This window comes from Suncus etruscus, chromosome 16 (assembly GCF_024139225.1).
Source record: "Suncus etruscus isolate mSunEtr1 chromosome 16, mSunEtr1.pri.cur, whole genome shotgun sequence".
Taxonomy (NCBI): Eukaryota; Metazoa; Chordata; class Mammalia; order Eulipotyphla; family Soricidae; genus Suncus; species Suncus etruscus.
The window spans coordinates 23,386,917-23,405,710 of record NC_064863.1 but is presented as its reverse complement, the minus strand read 5'-3'; the positions used below and the strand labels follow the sequence as shown (position 1 = coordinate 23,405,710).

The 18,794-nt window shown below is 36.5% G+C and overlaps 1 pseudogene; it reads right to left on the bottom strand.

The window, feature by feature from the left end:
* Positions 1 to 7,015: 7,015 nt before the first annotated feature.
* Positions 7,016 to 7,758, bottom strand: LOC126032580 (V-type proton ATPase subunit C 1-like; annotated as a pseudogene).
* Positions 7,759 to 18,794: the final 11,036 nt, after the last annotated feature.

Genomic DNA, 18,794 nt, shown 5'->3' with positions numbered 1-18,794 from the left:
AACAAGGATGTGTCGAGTGTTTTTCTTTGGGTCTCTTTTAGCTGGTACTCTTCGGGTATGCAGGATTTGATTGCATGTAGTCTTTAACTCTGGGAGTGTCTCTTTGACAATGTCTTTGACAGTTGATTCTTCCTGGAGATCACCTACCTGGGTCTCTGGGACTCCGATGATTCTTATGTTGTTTCTGTTGAGTTTATCAAAGACTTCTATTTTCTTCTGTTCGCATTCCTTGAGTACTTTTTCCATTGCCTGATCATTTGTCTTAAGGTTCTTTTCCAGTTTCTTCTGCTCTATTGTGTTTTTCTGCATCTCATCTTCCAGTACTCTGATTCTTTCCTTAGCTGCTGTTACCCTGCTGTCGAGGCCATCTACTGATGTTTTCAGTTGAGCTAACATGTTTTTCAGATCTGCTATTTCAGTTTGGAGTTTTCTGATTTCTGTCTTTGTGTTCTGTTCAGATCGATCTATGCTTTCTTTGAGTTCTACAAACATCTTCCATATTTCTATTTTAAGTTCCTTATCTGAGAGGTTAATCAGATGGGTGGAATTTTTTAGGTCATCCAAGCTATCATCTTCATTCTCTGTGCATGGTGTTTGCCTGAGAGTTTTCCCCATTGTCATGCTAGTAGTGTGGTTTTTTTCTGCATGTCGTGATGGGGTTTATTGGTTAGAAATAGTGTGCGGCCGATGCAAAGTGGAGAGACTGTACTCTTCTGGGGCCTCTAGGTGACAGTTTTTGGGGTTTCTTACTCACTCACTCACTGGGCAGCTTCAGAATGCAGTTTTTGGGGGTTTGCTTCCCAGGGCTCTGAGGAGAACTTCAAGAATTCAGGAGAGAGAAGCACAGGACAGAGCTCCCTTCAGGACCTCAGTTTCCTCAGAAGAAGCACAGCAGGGCAGAGTCTCTGCAGGTAGAGCAATCAGCACTCAACCTGGCAACCCCCACAGCCAGCCAGTTCTTATTCACTCACTAGCTTGCTGGGCAGCTTCAGAATGCAGTTTCCCAGGGCTCTGAGGAGAGCGTCAAGAATTCAGGAAAGACAGAGAAGCACAGGACATAGCTCCCTTCAGGTCTCAGTTTCCTCAGAAGAAGCCGAAGATTAAATGTTTAAATCATTGCTGATGATAATGAGGTATCATTAATTAAAGCATGGCTCATTAATACTCTGGCAAAAAAATAAAGTTAGATTTTGCTAAATTATTTATTTTTGCACACATTTTATAAAAATGTGAAGTAATTTCTATGTAAATGCAGGAGGGGGTTAAAAAGTGTTTCTGATATTTATTTGATTGAAAAATAAATATAAGAAGGTATTTATTTGTTTCAAGTTTTCTGGATTATTTCTATTTTTATTTATAGTTTACTTTGAAATCTAGATATATTTTTCTCTTTTCAGTGAAATAGCACTATATTATATCATAACTGTATGGCACACACATGTTGAAATCAATATGTGGGTGCTATAGTGACATTACAGTCATTAGGTGGCATTTACCTTGCATGCAGCCAATGTTGGTTCAATCCCCTGTATCCCATATGGTCCCTTGAGTCTGCCAGAAGTGATTTCTTGGTGCAGATCTAGGAGTAACCCCTGAACACCACTGGTGTGGTTTAATAACCAAACAAAAATCAACAAATCAACGTGTGTAAGAAATATGTTACTTGTGTCACTAAACGTCCAGTTCTATCCAGTCATTATACCATTGTTTTCTTTTATCCAATTCATCCTTCCCCAAAGATCTTTTATTATTTGATTCTCTTGAGAATTATATATTGTTTCTTTTATTTACTCTAGTCAAATATTACAAAATTATGTGGGTTTGCCAAAGTCAACAACAACAGAATAGATACCCAATCTTCAACAAGCTATTCACAGAGGGGACCAGTTATACTAACAGTCCAAGGGGCAAAGGAGGGCGATGCTGGGGACAGGTTTGGAGGGAGGACAACATTGGTAGTGGAAATACCCCTGATTCAATGTCACTATATGCTTCAAATATTACTGTGAAAGACTTGTAACTCATTTGATCACAATAAAATTATTTTAAAAATGTGGGGTTTTTAGAGAAAATATACTTCTGCAAGTTCATTATAATAATTAATTTTATATCAACTAAATTGCTAAAATTATTACCAATTAATAATTAAATATGAGCAAGTATAATTAATATATTTACATTATAATGAATAGAGTATAAATTAACTTTATTAATTTAGTATGTCATTAATTTATTATATTATTAATTATTATATTGATATTACATCATTATTTATTAATTTTAGTATATTATTAATTTAGTACATTTTGTTTTTGTAGTTAATATTTTTAATACAGGTTCCAGAAGTGTATTGTACCAGATAATGTATCAGATAGGGCACTTGTCTTGTACACAGTTGAGCTGGGTTCAATCCTCAGAATCTCATATAGATCCCTGAGTCTGCCAGTAGTAATTGTAGAGATATAAGAGCAACCCATAAGCACTGCCAGGTGTGGCCAAAAACCAAAATTATATTTTTAAAATTTACATTGGAGTCAAATATAACTTTCTCAAATTATGTTTAAATCCTGTATTGAGAAAATAATAGTGTTTAGTATTTTGCTTCCTGTCCTGAGTTACCTCAGTTGTGGGCATAGAAATGGAAGAATGAAAGCAAATGAGCCAAGTTTTATGAGAAGTCATGATATATTAATTTGAACAATGAACCTTGTCCTAGAAAAACAGAACTGGCCATCCCACAATAAAGAAAACATTAACAGAATACAAAGTATAATAATGGCATTAATATTAAAGAATCTGAAATTTTGAGCTTGGCAAGTCTAAAGTTATGATTCATTGAAATAAAATAAACAACAATGCTAAAATAAATAACCAACAATGCTAAAATAAATAACCATGTTTAGTTCAGAAATATCAAAAATGTTTGGAAAGTATATTTTCAACTTTATATATAAGGAAGAAGGAAAAATTGAATGGCTCCAGTTTAGTATCAATCTATTAACTATTTATAAATTATCTGTAGATAATCATACTAAATCATATTTCATATACCATATGCATAACTATATTTTAAAGTTAAATAAAATTTTTATTAAATTTAGGTTTATTTTCTTTGCCCAGACTCTATTTTTCAACAAATTTGATAGTAAAACTTACGTTTCAACCCATTACTAAAATTTATCATCATCTGAATCTAAGTTTAAGAAATATTTTTAATAAAAAATTAAAGTTCTAATATACAAACAATGTTCTTTTTTACTGGTAAATTAAAGTTTACTCATAATAATGATACTCTATTCCTTTTGTATGACTTAACATTTAATGAAAATCTTATTCCTCTTCATCTGGATTCAATAGTGAAAAATAAAATAATTTGTTTTATTCATTTCTTAATAGTTCTACTTTTTCTGCAAAAGATAGGCAGCTACCTGAAACAACTCCTCCCTCACCCTGCAAACTTAACTTGAAATCTTTTATTTTTCCTTCATGTTCTAGTCTTTCTTTTATTGTAAAAGATGTAGCTTGACAGCATTTCCCTTTACCAAATAAAAGTAGATTTTAAAAGCTAGAGCTACTTTTTTTAAACTATCATTATTTCATAAAAACATAGATATTAAAAAGGGGAAAACTTAATTAGAAGAAAGTTAGAGTATCTTTATTCTAGAACAAAGAAATAAGAATAGAAAATTTCAGCTAATACAAGATTTAGGTTACGTTTCAGTATATGGGCCAACAAATATTAGCTATCAAGGAGCACATAAGTAATACCATAGGTTTAATGAGCTTTTATTAAATAAATATTTGTACAAAGTAATGTGTGCCCATCATAGAGAAAATAAGCATATTTGGCATTATACAAGTTACTAATACTTCAATAGAAGCCATAATGAATAGTAATATATATTTTTATCTTCAAAGGGCTCATAATTAAATCATGCAAATTTAAAAGGAAAATAATCAAAAAGCTCTCATCTCCACATACAGACACTAATGTGATCATTTAGATTCTATTCTAATGACTTAATTTTAATCTAAATACCCCCAAAAGATCTACTTCCAAATTTCATAACACTGCAGGCTAGTACATGGACAGAAAAAGAATGAATTTTACATTGAGATTTTGGAGGACATAAACATTTAACTAAACAAAAAAAAAGTCAGAATAATTTCTTAATAATAACATTTAAAAATGGTTTTAACATAATGAGAGATATCATCTCACATCAGTTTGACAGGTACACATCACAATAAACAAAAACAGTATTGACATGGATATAGACAAATAGATCTTCATTCAATGCTTGTGTAAATATCTACTCAATCAGCCTTTTTTGTAAAATAACATGACACTTCTCATAAAACTATGGATTCAGCTTCCATACGGTCCTGAAATTCCACTTCTGGGCATGAACCATAGGATTCAAAACTCTATTTAGAAAAACCATTTGCAGAAAATGTGGAAACAACCCAAGTGTACAAGACTGATGATTAAATAGAGAACTGAAAAGACATATACATAACAAAATACTACTCAGCTTTAGAAAAGATGACATCATGCAAACTGCTTCAATGTGAACAGAGAGCTGTAGAGTAGTGTGCTGAGTGAAATCAGTTGGAGAGGAATCTCTCTCAGAGGCTGGATAGAATAAAACATAGTAGGGGAATAAATAAGTAATTCATAAAGGCAAAGAAATTGAAATATTGGAATATTACCACAGGGGATATAGGTGAGGAAGCACTAGGACAATGGTGGAGGAAAGGACGCCCTGGAAGAGGGTGTAGGCTGGAATGTTTGGGACATTGAAACCCTAATTAACTAGAGCTTCAAATTAATATATAAATATTTTGTATATCATGTTTTGAGGGGGAGAGTTAGTATAGAGGGTAAAACATTGATTTTTGTACCAGATTTTATTTCTCACACCACATATGCTTCCTGAACAACACCATAACCATGAATGATCCTGGAGCATAGTTAGGAGTAAGAACTAAGCATACTGTGTTCCTCAAATACCTAATATACATATTTGTATACATATACTTAGGTATATATTAAAAATACTAAAAATAACTGTAGCCCATTAAATAAAAATTGCCTAATTATATATAGGTGTATATATATACATATATATAGGTGTATATATTATATATAGGTGTATATATGTTTAAGTCAACCACACTTTGAGAGTTGAATATGTTGAAGAGTCTAAACTTATTTGACACCTCAGAATTCATTACAACCTTGTCAATGAACTCATATTAAACTCCTAAAATGAGCATATTATATTGTAGTTTCCAATTTTATTTTCATTCTTCTTATTATTTTTTATTTTTTATCATTTTTTATTATTTTCATTTTTTAGCATCTTTACATTCAGAATTCCTACTAGTTTTGATGTTTTCTGTGCCTCTTATTTCCTGATTTTTCTCACTAATTGCTGACTGGCACCATATGTGATCAATCTTTACTAGACCTTTCATTTACAATACTCTCACTACAGAAGAGTGAGTTGCATATTCTCAACCTTTGACTTACACTTCATCATTAAGGTGACTCTTCCACTATTCTAAGAAATCAATGCACACCTTTAACCCAATTGGATCTCAAAATTTGTTAGAAAAAACCTGAATTTGGCACCAAAGGGAAATACTTTTGCCCTTTATTTCTAACCCTATAAAAAGTGTAATCTTATGTTTTGTTTACTTTTTGTTGTTGAAATAACTGGCATGAATCTAAATACAATTACGTCTTTTGTCTGTTTTTATTTGAATAAATATGGCAGGAAGTTTTTTATAACACTAGCTTTGCCGAACCTATTTCCTTTCCCTGTTCAAATGTCATGAATATTTATGAATCTGGAGATGGAGCAGTAAAATAAAATAAATTGGCTTGAGCCAAACACTATTGTGTGATCTTTTCCAGTTCACTCAACCGACTGCCACTTGACCAAGACCTCACTCAAATGAACTTATACATTAAACTACTCACTGAAAAATTGGTTTCCCAAATGTTTTCCAATTACAAAATCACATGGAGTTTCACAGAAGCATTCTGCTAAACAATCACTGTCGGTAAGACTTTTCATTTGGACACAGAATTTTTTATTTTTAAATCAAATGCTAGTTAATGCTCATTGCTTCTCAGGTTTTCAAGCTTCTTCCTATAACACACATTTATAAAAATTATGCTTTTTACTTTAAAAATTCTATGTGCTCTTCTTGGTAAGAGGCTTATGTCTCTACCTTGACTATGTAATTTTGATGGCCTACTTATGAAACGTATGACTGATGGCACCGTTATATGTTCATTTGACTTTTTAATCAATTAAATATGCAAAAAGGTAATACAGTTTGATTCAAAGAAGTTTTACTAGTCATCTTTAGTTTTTTCTTCTTGCTCTATCTGCCAGGAGAATAACATGTTTCATATTGGTCTGTTTTTCTCTGAAAAATTTCAAGATTAAGAGACCATAAAATGAAACTACATGAAATATATGTAATAACATGCATTATTGTCATTAAAATTTAAACAGCTTCATTTATTTTTTGGCACAGGTAACTTTATTCCCCCCTGTGGATAGCAACAGTGCTCAAAGGTGGTAATTTGAAATATTCAGCAATCATATCACCCAAATTTTGTCATGTTTCTTTACATCACAATTCAGGAACTATGAAAATAGGGAGGTCTACTAATAGCAGTGAACTCAATGCGTACACACTTATACAAGTACCTTGTAAAAAAGGTTGTTTTGTGCCCATAGAAATACAGAATGAATGCATACCACAAAATGGATCTGAAAAGGCCTTCTTTTTAAATAAACTATTCTGTTTATAAATAAGCTCTGATTTGTTTTTCTTTTTTTAGGTTTTTTGTTTTTCCTTACAGACCTAACCAACAAGGTGCATCTCCCCCGCCCCCCACCACCACCACCTTTGGAAAGGAAAAAAAACTGCAGAGGAATGGACCATTGTAGGGACTCACCAAGAAAAGGGGCTGAGAAGGAAGAGGAGGGAGCTAAGGGTTAGGGGCGGTCCTGCTGGTGCACACGGCCCCTAACACTTCTTCCCAGAAGTCATCAACGGCCTTTCTAAACTGTCACAGTACAGAGGTAGCCATCATGGTCCTCAGACAGACCTTGCTAGACCTGGGAACAACCAATTCCAACAGCATCTCATACTGCTTCATCCAGTTGTTGTGGTTTAACTTGGACACCACAACTAGTACTATGATGAGATACTCAGAATCCAGCACAGAGTCGTCCTTCTTCATGATTTTGGCTAGACTTCTAGTTAGCAAACTGCCAGCATTCTTTCCAGGTTCTGAAAAATCCCCTTCAGTTTACTATAGACTGATGTTCTGGACTTCAGGTCATTGAAGATTTGAGTTACTCCCTTGGCAACTATTTCAGCAATATTTTTCAGAGATTGCTTGATTGGATATTTAGCCATGTCCCACTGGAACCTTGTTATATAGTGACCAGGTCAACTCCCTTGGGCTAGCAGATTTTCCTGCACTTTGTCTTGGCTATCTTCTAACACATCTACCATGTACTGAGCCACTTAAGCACCCATCTACGAATGCGTCAAGCTTGACCAGCTCATAAGACCAGCCCACCAGGGTGCCAACCGTTAAGTCAGGAATATTGAACTGGAAGTGACTGCCAGGTTATTGTTCTTTGTCGTTGCTGCATGCAGTTTCTCCCAGGTCTGTTGACATGTTTTCTCCTCAGAGATAGAGGTCACCCAAAATTTCATCATGTTTGTTACCGGGATTTCTTCTAAAGTCAAGATAGGATCCTGGCAGGATTCACTCGGGGAATTGCAGCACAGGCAGGTTCTGAGCAGACATTAACAGCTCAGCGCTCCATCTTCCCCGACCCAAGATCAGGCCTCTCTAGCTTTACACTACCCGGCAACACTGAGTCCTGAACAGATTCATTTTTCAAGTAAAGCACAACTTAATGAAAGTTGGAAGTGATTTGTGGCAGTTGTTGATGAGGTGAAATTGGTGAGCAAAAAAATGAAAATGTTTCTTTTTTTTTTTTGCTTGTTTGTATTTTATTTTATTTATTTTTATATGTTTATTTAAACACCTTGATTACAAACATGACTGTAGTTGGGTTTCACTCGCAAAAAGGACACCCATTCACTCACCAGTGCGACATTTCCACCACCAATGCCCTCCGTATCTCTCCTCCCACACCCGCTGCTTATATTTGGGACAGGGATTTTACTTATCTCACTCATTAACATTGTCATGGGGGGCCGGAGAGAAAGCACAGTGGCATTTGCCTTGCAAGCAACCAACCCAGGACCTAAGGTGGTTGGTTCGAATCCTGCGTCCATATGGTTCCCCGTGCCTCCAGGAGCGATTTCTGAGCAGATAGCCAGGAGTAACCCCTGAGCACCGCCGGGTGTGACCCCCCCCCCAAAAAAAAAAAACATTGTCATGATAGTTGTTAGTGTATTATTTCTTTTTCTTTTTCTTTTCTTTTTCTTTTTCTTTTTCTTTTTTTATTTTTATTTCTTTTATTTTTGGGCCACAACTGGTGGCGCTCAGGGGTTACTCCTGGCTATCTGCTAAGAAATAGCTCCTGGTTTGGGGGACCATATGGGATGCCCAGGAATCAAACCACAGTCTGTCCTAGGTCAGCCATGAATACATGGGCAAAAGCCCTACCGCTGCTCCAATCCATGAGCAGGGTATGTGTATCCTTTTCTTTGTGTCCTCTTTTATTTCTTGAAGCACAGTTTTGTACATTGTTTTTTTGTATAGGTCCTTTACGTCTTTAGGTAAGTTGACTCCTAGGTATTTGAGTTTTTGTGACATTATGAATGAGGTTGTTTGTTTATAATGTCCATTTCTTTTCTATCATTATTGGTGTATAAGAAGGCCATTGATAATTGCAGATTAATTTTGTCACCTGCCACTTTGCTATATGAATATATTCTTTCTAGAAGCTTTTTGGTAGAGTCTTTAGGGTTTTCTAAATGGAGTATCATGTCATCTAAAAACAGTGAGAGCTTGGCTTCTTCCTTTCCTATATGGATGCCCTTGATATCTTTTTCTTGCCTAATAACTATAGCAAGAACTTCCAGCACTATGTTGAATAGGAGTGGTGAAAGAGGGCAGCCTTGTCTCATACCAGATTTTAGAGGAAAAGCTTTTAGTTTACCATCATTAAGAATAATATTTGCCATTGGTTTGTGGTAGAAGGCTTTACCCATATTGAGAAAAGTTTCTTCTAGTCTCATCTTGATGAGAATTTTTTATCAAGAATCAGTATTGGAAAAATAAAAAATTAAAAAAAATAATGAGTCTTGGACCTTATCGAATGTTTTCTCTACATCTATTGAAATGACCATATGGGTTTTATTTTTTGTTGCTGTTGATATGGTGTATTATATTGATTTATTTATATATATTAAACCATCCTTGCATTTCTGTAATGAATCCTACTGGGTCGTGGCATTATGACCTTCTTGAATAGGTATTGAATCCTATTTGCCAGAATTTTGTTGAGGAGCTTTGCATCTGTGTTCATCAGAGATATTGGTCTATAGTTTTCTTTTCTTGCAACATCTCTGTCTGGTTTTGGTATCAAGGTGATGTTAGCTTCAGAAAAAACTATTTGGGAGTCTTTCTGATTTTTCAATTTCATGAAAGAGCCTGAAAAGGATTGGCAGTAATTTCTCTTGAAAGGTTTGAAAGAATTCATTTGTGAATCCATCTTTGTCTGGGCCTTTGTTTTGGGGAAGTCTTTTGATTACTCTTTTTTCCTCAGTAGTAATTTAGATATGCTAGATCATCTGGTTTAACCATGGAAGATTGTAGGAGTCCAAGAACTTATCTATTTCTTCTAGGTTCTCATATTTTATGACATAGAATTTCTCAAAGTCTCTGATTATCTTTTGAATCTCTGAAGTATCTGTAGTGATCTCACCCTTTTCATTTTTAATCCAGTTTATTAAGTTTCTCTCCATTTCTTTGTAAGATTTGCTAGCAGTTTATCTAGCTTAACTTTTGCTTTCATCGATAGTTTTAATTTTTTTATTTCCATTTTATTGATCATTTTCTAATTTTAAAAGCTGTATCATTAATCTATTTATGTAGGCCCTTTCTTACTTTCTGATGTGTACTTGCAAAATTAAAACTTTTCATCTTAGTACTGCTTTTGCTGTGTCCCATAAATTCTGATAGTTTGTGTCTTCGTTGTCATTTGTTTCCATAAATATTTTGAATTCCTCTTTGATTTCATCTCTGACTCACTGGTAGTTCAGCAGTCTGCTGTTTAATTTCTAGGTGTTAAAGTTTTTCTTCTGTGACACTTTTTAGTTCACTTCTAATTTTAGTGCTTTGTTATCTAAGAAAGTATTCTTCACAATTTCTATCCTCTTGACTTTATGGTGAAATGTTTTATGGGCCAGCATGTGATCTATCCTGGAGAATGACCCATGTGCATTGGAGAAGAATGAGTTTTCAGTTCTGGAGATGGAGTGTCGTACATATATCTACTAGTCCACTTTCTTCCATTTCTCTTTTCAGAATTAGTATATTCTTGTTGGGTTTTAGCCTGGTTGACCTATCAACAGCTGGCAGGGCAATGTTGAGGTCTCCCACTATTATTGTGTTGCTATTGATGTTTTCTTTCAGATTTGTCAACATTTGTACTAAATATTTGGCTGGTCCCTCATTGGGTGCATATATGTTTATGAGAGTGATATCTTCCTGCTGTACATATCCTTTTATTAGTATGAAATGACCATATTTGTCCCTTATAACTTTTCTGAGTCTAAAGTTTGTCTCTGATATCAACCTAGTCACCCCAGCTTTTTAAGGGAGTTGTCTGCTTGGATGAACTTCCTCTAGCCTTTTATTTTGAGTCTATGATCTGACTATTCAGATGTGTTTCTTGTAGGCAGTAGAATGTTGGTTTCAGCTTTTTGATCCATTTTGCCAGCCTGTGTCTTCTAACTGGTGCATTTAGTTCACTGACATTGAGAGAGATCATTGTCATGGGATTTAGTGTCATCTTTGTGTAGAAGTTTGTTGCATCTTTTGGTCTGTCTTGTCTTAAAGTGAGTCTTTCAGTTTTTCTTTTAAGGCTGCTTTTGAGTCTGTAAACTTTCTGATCTGTTGTTTATCCATGAAGCTATTTATACTTCCTTCAAACCTGAAATAGAATTTGGCTATCTGGCTGGGTGCAGTATTCTAGGTGAAGCATTCATTTTGTTGAGTTTTGTCACTATATCCTGCCACTGCCTTCTGGCTTTGAGGATTTCCTGTGACAGGCCTGCTGTGAATCTTTATTTTACTTTATTTTATTTTATTTGGTTTTTGGGTCAGACCTGGCAGCGCCAGGGATTACTCCTGGCTCTATGTTCAGAAATCGCTCCTGGCAGGCTCAGGGCACCATATGGAATGCCAAGATTAGAACCACCTACCTTGTACATGAAAGGCAAACAACTTACCTCCATGCTATCTCTCCAGCCCCCTGCTGTAAATTTTAAAGATGCTCTTTGAATGTAATTTCCCTTTTTGATATTGCTGCTTTCAGTATTCTATTTTTGTCTGTGGGATTTGTGATTGTGACAAAGATTTGTCTTAAGTTGATTTTCTTTGGGTCTATTTTAGCTTGTACTCTTTGGGCATGCAAAATTTGGTTGCATGCCATCTTTATCTCTGGGAGTGTCTCTGTAATGATGTCCTTGACTATTGATTCTTCTTGAGGCTTTTCTTCCTTGGTCTCTGGGATTCTAATGATTCTATGTTCATTCTGTTGAATTTGTCAAGGACTTCTATTTTCATCTTTTCACATTCTTTGCAATTAATGATCAGACAATGAAAAAAAAAACATTTTTTCATTGTCTGATAATTTGCTTTAAAATTCTTCTCCAGCCTCTTCTGCTGTTTGGAGTTTCTATGCTTTTCTTCCAGCTCACTGATTCTGTTCTCAACTGCTATTACTATATTGGAGAGACATTCTATTGAGTTTTTAATTTCATCTAGTGAATTTTTCAGTCCTGTTATTTCAGTTTTGGAGTTTTTTAATTTTATCATTGTGTTCTCTTCAGCTTGATCTATTAATACTTTGAGTTCTATGAGCATACTCCATATTTCTACTCTAAACTCCTTATCTGTGGTTGTCAGCATTTACTGGGGAGAAGTTTTAAAAAACAAGTGAAAGAGGAACAACACAAAGCCTTGACTATCCATTATACCATAAATAAACCAGCAATAATGAAAACAATGGCTTAGTGAACAGGTATGTAATCAGCCTTTTACTAGAAAGGCCTATAATGTCTTAGGAAGATTATATACAGATACCGGTGAAGAATATTAATGGAAGCCAGAGTCTCCTGGGGTAGCATTTCCTAACAATATGTTATAGCACCTTAATCTTATTAGGTATAAAATAATCTCTCAGCTTCCTTTTCCAAAGAGATTATTGGATACAAAGGGTGGACACTCTAATTTGACACCTCCGTGTTCAGTCATACTATATATCATATTCAGTTTGCATTATGAAAATGTCTCAATAAAACACCCCAAAATACCCCTTTTCTCTGGTATGTGTCCTCTATTAGGACCTGAAGCATATGACCATTCAGACCACTGAAACAGTCAAACTATGAACCACAGACTTATATTACAGGAGCTACTCATCAAACACATTTGGACAAATTAACATTTCCTTTCTCTCTTCTCCCTACTTATTTCCTTCTTCTATTTCTTCTTCTTCCTCTTCTTCCACCTCTTCAATCTATGTAAAATAAAACGCACAATGATAATCTCTCTTTTTTTTAATTTTTTTATTTTTAATTATGAGAACAAAGATGCAAAGAAAGAGGACAAGGTAAAGTTACAGTGGAAGGACAATCACCCATAAACAGAATTCTCAGTAGTCCTATAGCTGATATCTTAACTTTGAACTTTCAGCCAAAGAACATTAAGAAAAATAAAATAGAACCTATGTACAATTACTTTGTCCCTCAAGTCCCCAGATTGTAGTACATAATATTTCTTAGCATACAAAGTAATCTAAAGACATAACACTTATGTAACTCCTTAAACATTGAAGGCAAAGTCTTTTTTACATTTCCATGCACATGCATATTAGTTTAAGTTAACCTCAAAAGTTTAAATGGTTTGTTTCTCTTAAGGATTAGAGTCAAAGGAGCACAGTAAAAACGGTGTTAGAGTGGCAATTATTATTTGCCTAGACCCAACAAAATATGAGGGACATGGAACAGAAAAGCTTTGGCCTAAATACAAGGAGACCCTACCCTTGAAGTTTTCTGGCATAAGACCAATTATAGACTCCAGGCAAACTAGTTTGTCCAATCCAGGTCATTGTCTGTAGTGCCAATACACTTTTATTTTTCACACAGTCTCTGTTGTTGGTATCATGTTTCTATATTAAAGATCCTGGAATATGCATATCCTATATTGCAGTCAGGATGGTGCAGAGCATTCTCTCGTTTCACCTCACAATTAAAGGGCAATGCAGAGAACCCTGTCCTGTAAGCATGTCATTGTTGTTGTCAAGTCTTCTTAGTGTTAAGGGAAGTATCTTTTGAGCAGGTCGATGTCAGAGCCATGGTAGGGTCTTCCCTGGTAGAGGATTGCTTCCAGGTATTGTTATAAAAAACCTTGGATGTTTCATAGATAGCTTCGCTGGTTCAAGGGCGAATGGAGGATGCCCAATCTTCTGAGGCCTGTGCCAGCTCATTATATCAATGTTCAGGGTGTAAGGTCCCATTACACTACAAGATTTGTGTGCTACGATCTCTAATAGATAAGAACTTATTTGTATTTATAGTATTTTCCCAATTTTTTTACATATTTTTTTTTTGGTTTTTGGGCCACACCCAGTGATGCTCAGGGGTTAATCCTGGCTGTCTGCTCAGAAATAGCTCCTGGCAAGCACGGGGGACCATATGGGACACCGGGATTCGAACCAACCACCTTTGGTCCTGGATCGGCTGCTTGCAAGGCAAACGCCGCTGTGCTATCTCTCCGGGCCCATATTTTCCCATTTTAATGTGCCTATGCAAACAAGGAACAATGCCACATGGTGTTGTCAGCTCATATGGGGGCCATAAGAACAAGTACAACAATCATAAGCATTAAACTGAGGGACTCTTCCACCAAACTTCCTTATTGAACAGCTCACAAAGAGAAGACAAGATAAACAGTAGATAGAATCGTCACTGTAAAAGAATATTTAGAAAGAGTTATAGCTGTTAAAGAAAATACACAAGGGTAGAATCTGTTGGAGAAGGAGGTCGGTCTTGGTGCCTAACAAATTAAAGAACTGAGGGTAAAGAGGGTTAATTAAGGGGAAGATAACAAATTTGGATTGGGATATGAGGGAGTAGAAGGGGCTCTGTGTGAAGGAGGGGAAATATATCAGAGGGGTTATATACATTGTATAGATGAATTGTTTATGGTCAGCTTGGCAGTCAGAGAGGACCACTGTATAGGAAGTCACATCTACATATACACTGATTTTAGAGAACTATTTGAATATTATCCAGCAAATCTAGGGAAATCCATTTTTTTCCTAAAACAGTTGAGAATTAAGAATATTTTGGGGTGTTGTTAAAAATTATATATATGCACCCACACACTTTTGAAGATGAATAATAGTAAGAAGAGAAATCTTGAATGGGATCCAGTCTGGGGTGGGGAGATCTCAGTCCCCTGGACTAAGTGGTCAGCCCAGGGGGCCTATGGCTAGCTGTCCTGCCCAGAGCCCCCAACATACCAGCTGAAGAGACACAGAAGAACTGGCATGTGGAGTCTTCCGGGTGCAGCCCTGCCTCTGTAGTTTGTGGATGCATAGGGAGGAATTTCTCTTCCTCTCCCCACCCCATAGGGCTCGATTAACCAGGTGTGGCCCTGAAGACCCGCCTGGTGTGGGGGGATCTCAGTCCCCTGGACTAAGTGGTCAGCCCAGGGGGCCTATGGCTAGCTGTCCTGTCCAGAGCCCCCAACATACCAGCTGAAGAGACACAGAAGAACTGGCATGTGGAGTCTTCTGGGTGCAGCCCTGCCTCCGATAATCTCTCTTTAGGAAAGGAACTTGAATACACAAGATGCAGTGGACAATACTACATAGGGTAGCCTACATAGATAGGCCTCATTAACACATTATTTAGTACTCGAAATGAGAAACCTATTTGTATCCTAAACTGCTCCCACCATAATCTAACCCTGAAACCTTCATTTACCAACCCTATCACTGACGATATGCCTAGAAACTGGGAAAACCTCCCAACTCCAATGCACCGACTCAATATATTTTATTTGATTTATTAATTTTAAATTTATTTTTACTATATTTACCTATTTTTCTGTTCTCTCTTTTTTGTTCTCCTCTCTCTGATCTTCTGTTCTCCCTTCCTCTCTTTCTTAAGATATACCTAAGCCAATTATTTATCTTAATTCAACTGGTTATGATAATCTCAAGTAATCTTTCTGTTCCAAATACATGGCAACATGTCACCTTCTTGGTAGATGACACATCAACTCAGGTTCTTGTTTGAATGTCCTGAATTGTCAGTGTTATATGCAGATCCTAGTTTTATCCAAAGAGAAGAGCCAAGACAAACAGCACTGCAATAAGGCATAGATAGGAGTGTCCTAAAGGAAGCCTGTCCATTTCTTTCGGCCCCATACTGTGACCAGCCTGCACAGTTCTAGGCACTCAGACCATCTCTAATTTCCTAGGCCATTCAGCCTCTATAGTCTCCCTGGTTAGCAGAGGACTTGTACAGTACCAATTATTACTGGATCTGCTCCTGTCATTTCAAGTAAAACCTTTCAACTGTTTTTCTAAAAGAGGACTCTAATAGTAAGTTGAAATAATATATTTTAAATATTTAGAATGTTTTAATCAATTTTCCCACTAATGTAACTAAATACCATAGTGACAAATTTGTTCGTGATTTATAAATTATAAAATATAAACCTTAATATAAAAGTCCCTCATGGTGAAAATAGTGAAGTCAGCAGTTTTTGACTTTGAAAAAGGCAGAGCTGAATATATTTATATAACTTTATATAAATATATACACATATATATTTAATATATTTAATTCATTAAAACATTATGTCAACATAACATGTGAACAAAACATATTTATAATTATATATATTTAATTAATTTAAAACATGTGGGGGACTGGAGAGATAGCACAGCGGTAAGGCATTTATCTTGCATATGGCCAGTTTGTGAAGAACCCTGTTTGATTCCTGACATCCCATATGGTCCCCCCAGCTTGCCAGGAGCGATTGCTGTGCACAGAGCCAGGAGTAACCCCTGAGCATCACAGAATGTGGCCCCCCAAAGCCAATCAATCAATCAAACTGCTTTAGAAATGCATTATGTGATAAAATCCAGATAAGCATATGATAAACCTGCATCAGCTATCTGGAATACTGCAAGGATGTGGGAAAGTTGCAAAAAGACAGAGGCATTCTCAAGGTAAAGACTCTTGCTAATTACAAAATGAAAAGTAGAGATATCTGCGACTTTGACAGACACCTGAAGTGGGCATACTGCAAGTAGGCATCACACATAAACTGGAGATTCAAAAGTTCCTAGTGGAATTCACAGAAAAGAAACATGAGGTTTCCTGGCAGTGAACTCTGGTACTGGGAGTCAAGGAAGGAGCTGAAGGAGCTGAAGGAGGAACAGTGATAAAATTCTTCTGCTACAACCACTCCTGCTGGTAGGGGTCTTTTGTGACAAGATAACCTGATAGTGATGTGGCTCTGATGTTTAGTTAGTGCCCACCTGGAGGCCCAGTGCTCATTTGCCTTTAGGGAATTGTGTGATTCAAATGGTGGGTTTTTTCTTTACTTTGAATGTCATTCTTTTTTTTTTTTTTTTGCTTTGTATATTTGGAATTTTACTACCTAAGTGACTGATAGAATCTTCCAAATCTTTTGTACCCTGGGCATTTTCTTTGCAGTATTGTCCTTTATCTGGAGGAATCCATCTAGGCCACCACAGAGCATGCCTACAAACATCCAGAAGGTAAGCGAATAGGGAACCCAACATAACATGATCCTCTCTTCTCTGCTGTTACCATGATGCTTTTCTGAAGCAACTGAAGACTTCCTGCCATGGGAGAAATGAAGTCTATTGTTCTCAGGAACAAAGAAATCTTACATGTCTGAAGACTAACCAGGCTAGGCAAAGAGAGTGGGGTGAGATCAAGAATTTCTAGGGAATTAGATAGAAGTGGGGCCCTGAGAATCTTTTAGGAGTGATCCCAGAGTAGTTAGTTACCAGTAGACAAATAGAGAACTTACTACTTTTAAGCTCTCATTTTCATTTTGTGGAAATAACCTTGAGATGCTGATTTTTCCCCCTTTGGATGGCAATGAACAAAATATTTGAGATGTGTAGGGCTCCTTACAGTTGAGTGCTATCATCAACCCAAACGAGAGTGGAGAGTTAGTGTGTGTGTGTTAGTTCATTTGTCTTATTAAAATTTTGAAAGCTTGCCTGGCTCATATTTAAGCTCTTAAATGGTGGTGTTCAAAGTAGACATCCAGTAAGAGAACTTGCTTTGATTCATACATTTTGGTTAGTTGTGACCATGGAACAACAAAATATTATGAAGTTAACATGACTGTCAAAGTTACTCTTTTGTGCATGTACTTTCAAATATAATATGTTCAATGATGTAATTTTCTCTCTTTTTTGTTCTGATTATACTTGTTGAAATGTCATTTTGTAGCTAACAATCCAATAAAAGAAATCTAAACAAACAAAAAAAAGAATAAAAAAATTAGAGTTAGAAAATCTGTGGGGGGCCAGGCCCATAACTCTGGTGAACCAGGTATTTTCCCCCTGGCAAGTGTTTGACCCTTTGCAGCCAACAGAGGTCACTATGGAGTCTCCGAGCAGTTCTCTTGTGAAAGTGCTAGGCACCTGAAGCCTGAGGATATGAGTACCTGAGCTACAGAGAGGGAAGGAATTTCTGGAGGGTCACTTAAAGAGGCTCCTTGTATTTCTTCTGTGGAAATGAGATGATGGAAAGGAAGCCACAGAGCTGCTTTGGTGAACAAAGCCACTCTAGAGAAAGAGCAGTGACCAATCATTCCCAGCACCTGCTTTATTCTGCCCTTTCATATTTCAACACAGCCCTGCAAGAGGAGGGTGAATAAAGGACAAGAAAGGATAAATGGTGAGCTGCTGACAGAGCCAGTACCGAAGGATGTCTTTCCCCCACTGCTTCTGGATCTTGGCATTGGTCACCAAGGTCGTCAGTCAGTGGCATCCCTAAAAAAACACAGACCTTGGAAGGCTCCTGGAGATAAGGAACCAAAATAATATGATTACCAAGCTCAGAAGCAGGCAAAGACAGGCCCAGAAATGAATTTCCAGGAGTGGGTGGACTCAAGTGGACCAAGTACCTGGCCAAAAAGGTGGGACTGTCAATCCCAGTGGGAATAAGTTGTTGAGCTTTGTTCAAAACGTTCCTGTGAGGAGGGCTGGAAGTTCCAGCTCACTTCATGAAGCTCACCACAAAGAGTGCTGAGTGCAGTTAGAGAAATAACTACATTGAGAATTATCATAACAATGTGAATGAATGAGGGAACTGGAAAGCCTGTCTAGAGTACAGGCAGGGGTGTGGTGGGGAGGAGGGAGATTTGGGACATTGGTGATGGGAATGTTGCACTGGTGAAGGGGGGTTTTCTTTACATGACTGAAACCAAACCATAATCATGTTTGTAATCAGGGTGTTTAAATAAAGATATTAATTTAAAAAAA